The following is a 4,306-nucleotide window of genomic DNA, read 5'->3' as shown; positions in this document are numbered from 1 at the left end:
ACATAACTCTCTGTAAAAAATCAATAAAATATATTAAAAAAAAAATAATAAAATAAAATAAAATATTCATGATTATGGTACATGTCCTGAAGGAAGAAATGCTGAGGTGGCAACAAGGGAGTAGAGAACAATCCAATCACTTAATGAGAATAGGCTACCTCCAGGGCTGCATAATTCAAAGGAGTGTCATTCACATAGATCATGATGTGAATGATACTCCCTGTGTTTGTGGAAGTAAATAAAAATAGATCTGAAGAAATATAAATGGACTGATTGGTAATAAAATAGTAGCTTATACCTGTAACTCAGTTTTCTCTAGGACTCAACAGATTGTCGGGATCAGATGAGTTGGATTGACAACACCAATCCAAATTTCTTATCCTCTTCCCCTAGACACTCACTTCATAAGTACCTCAGCCTCTGGTTCAGATCCCCATACTTTTAAATATTTCTGGGAATTCTCAAAGGGGATCCCATTGTTTCTCATGAATAAGTCCAGGCAGCTATGTACAACAGCAGCATTTGCTCTTAACTATTGCCATGCTCACTGAGCATTCCTGCCTCTGACAGGCCCTACCACTCTATCCTGAAGGACATGGCAGTCTTCCACCAGAGCCCCCCATCTGTTACACCTGTATCTAACTTCCATTTCCTAGTATTTTGCTTAGGAGGCCCCTCGGCTCACCATGCAGTCTTCTAATAGGTCATTGCCAGAGTTCATCATGCAAGTTTAGATTACTGCTCAAAACATTGATGGGCACTGCTTTAGGCTACACAGGTTGGGAGTCCAAGCATAAGTATATGTCATACTTTAAAAGTCACCAGATGTTTTCACAGACATTCTGTCATTTAATTCAAACAACAACTCTGTAAAGTAGAATAGATTTTGCTGTGAAAGGAATCAAAATTCAGAGAGTTAACATTTGCTTGATAATAGATAGGCAACTAGAATCTTTCCTCTGTAAGACTCATTGGTTGTTGTTTTTTAAATATTTTTTATTGATTTCAAAGAAGAAGGGAGAGGGAAGGAGAGATAGAAACTTCAATTATGAGAGAGATTCATTGATTGGCCGCCTCCTGCACACCCCACACTGGGGGTCCAGGTTGCAACCCAGGCATATGCCCTGACCAGGAAACGAACCATGACCTCCTGGTTCCTAGGTCAACACTAAACCACTAAGCCATGCCGGCTCATTTTTTTTTTCTACCTTGTGAGGGGACTTATTTCATTTCATATGGAAAACTTCATGCTGGATTAGGGCACCAAAGTAAGATGCATTTTAAAAAATGCCAGCCTACTCACTGTATCATCTATGTGGGAAAGTCATAAAAGCTGTAATAATCACAGCACCTGATGCGACAGACCATGCTTCATGAGGTAAACTTTGACCAACCAAGTTAATAGGCTCACCTTACAGAGAGTGATTTTGGTAGACTGGTGGGGGAAAGAAAAAAAAAATTTGCAGAGATTTGAGGAAAAAAGGACAAAAGCTGAGAAAAAAAGACTAGATTATTTTGAGATGCTCAAGCTATTTTAAGAAGCTGAGACTTTTTGAAAAATAAGGAATATAGATGATCCTTCATATGGGGCAAGAATCTTTCCTACAAAGGAAAGAAAATACTTGAGTATGTGTGATGACAAAGAAGAAGTAGATAGTAGAGAAAAATTGGAAGTACGAAAAAGAAAGAAGACATACTTACATGGAATAGAGGCCCAAAGAAGGCAGAAGGGATGGATCAAATGCACATTGTCATGGGGTTGTCCTTGAATAATCTTATAGTCATATTTTTTAGACCTTTTTAGCATCCTCTCTCATTCTGTCACCTTTGCAATAATATTTTCCATGGTACTTTTGTTAAAGAAAAAATTCTTAATTTTACTACAATTAAATTCATCATATTTTTCCTTTGTCTTTGACGCTTTTGGAGTTTTGTTTAAAAATTCTATCTTAGTTCAGGCTGTTATAGCAAAATACTCCAGCTGGGTTATAAACAACATAAATTTATTTCCCACAGTTTGGGAGGTTGGAAGTCTAAGATCAGGAGACAGCATGTTCAGGTTCTAGTGAGGAACTTCTTCTGGGTTGCAGATGGCTGACTTCTCTTTGTATCCTCACAGGGCAGAAAGAGAGCAATAGTCCCCTGGGATCCTTTATAATGGCACTAAGCCCATCATGAGGGCTCCACCCTTGTAACCTAATCATTTCCCAAAGGCTCCACTTCCAAATAGCATCATTTTGAGGATTAGGTTTCAACATATGAATTTTGAGGGGACACAATCATTCTGTTCATAGAAAATATCTTCTTTAAACTTAGATAATAAAAATAACCTATAAATGTTATTAACTTTATAGAGTTACCTTTCACATTTGTAGTTACATATTATATGTGTCTGTGGATAGGAAATTAGTTCTATTTTTCTCCATATAATGAGCTAATTTTCTTAATATCATTTATTAAACAAATGTTCCTTTAAACATGACTCATGGTCCCCTCTTTATTGCATATTGAGCTCCCATATAAATGCTATTTAAATTCCATTGAATTTCACTTAAAAGTATGATAAGATTTATTGTAAATATTTGCAATATATTAAGAATTTAAATCCTTTACAACCATATAAACTCACAATGATAAATTTGAACTACCAACTTAAAATGCATGTGAGAGTACATCATATTTCAAAACACCGTTGATAGATATCAGAGAAAAAATAAAGTTCATCACCCTAGCTGGTTTGGCTCAGTGGATAGAGCATTGACCTGTGGACTGAAGGGTCCCAATTTTAATTCCAGTCAAGGGCACATGCCTGGGTTGCAGGCTCGATCTCCAGTATGGGTGTGCATAAGTCAGCCGATCAATGATTCTATCCCTATCATTTCTCTCTCTCTCTCTCTCTCTCTCTCTCTCTCTCTCTCTCTCTCTCTCCATTTCCCTTCCTCTCTAAAATCAATAAAAAAATATTTTTAAAAAAGCACTCATCAAACAAGGCTAAAACACATGTTTTCCTTCCTGTCCATAGATTTGTATTTTATAGGAGTGAGCCAGAAGACTTTGCTAGTTCCTCATCGTTATAAGTATACTAGAGGCCCAGTGCATGAAATTCATTCATGGGGGGTGGGGGGTCCCTCAGCCCGGCCTGCACCCTCTCACAATCTGGGACCCCTTGGGGGATGTCTGACTGCCAGTTTAGGCCCCATCCCACAGAAATCCCTACACAATCGGACATCCCTCTCGCAATCCGTGACTGCTGGCTCCTAACTGCTCGCCTGCCTGCCCAATTGCCCCTTACTACTCTGCCTGCCTGCCTCATTGCCCCAACTACTCACCTGCCTGCCTGATCACCCCTAACCACTCTGCCTGCCTGCCTGATTGCCTCTAACCCCTCTGCCTGCCTGCCTACTTTTAAAAAAAATATTTCTTTATTGATTTCAGAGAGGAAGGGAGAGGGACAGATAGAAACATCAATGATGAGAGAGAATCATTGATCGGCTGCCTCCTGCACGCCCCCTAGTGGGGATCAAGCTGCAACCCGGGCATGTGCCCTTGGTCAGAATTGAACCCGGGACCCCTTAGTCCGCAGGCCAATACTCTATCCACTGAGCCAAACCGGCTAGGGCCTGCCTGCCTACTTCATCACTCCTAACCATTCTGCCTGCCTGCCTGATAGCCCCTAACTGCTCGCCTGCCTGCCTGATCACCCCTAACTGCTTCTGCCTTGGCCCCTGTCTGCCTTGGCAGCTGTCTCTGCCTTGGCCCCTGCTTCCGCAACTTCATCTGGAAGGTCATCCAGAAGGATGTCTGGAATGACGTCGGGAAGGCATTCGGCTGCCTGGTCTAATTAGCATATTATGCTTTTATTATTATAGATTGTCACTCTCCTGGCAACTAAGTTCCTAGGGAATTGAGCATTAAGTTAATATGTCTTAGAGGCCTCACCAATAAACTAATCAAATGAGAGGATGTTGAAAGAAAAAATAGAAAGAACTTCATATCAAATGCTTCTGTATACTCAGGGCCTGGAAGAAAGAAGGTTCTGCAGGCATCGATTGTGCTCTTATTCACATGTCAAGCATGTTCACAGGGAAATTATACAAAAGTACTTTATTGCCCTTTTTTTCATCTCCTTATCATGTTTTCTATAAAGCAAAACCTTTTTATAGTATCCACCAAGGAGAATTTTATGTGATAATAGTAATCATTGCATGTATCTTTAGGCTACACTTATACAAGTCACCGTTAATCATGTTCTTCATTTACTGTGGTTTCAATTGTCCATATAACAGGCATTTGAAGTAAGAATCAA

This window comes from Myotis lucifugus, unplaced genomic scaffold (assembly GCF_000147115.1).
Source record: "Myotis lucifugus unplaced genomic scaffold, Myoluc2.0 scaffold_40, whole genome shotgun sequence".
Lineage (NCBI taxonomy): Eukaryota > Metazoa > Chordata > Mammalia > Chiroptera > Vespertilionidae > Myotis > Myotis lucifugus.
This window is presented reverse-complemented; position numbering follows the sequence as displayed.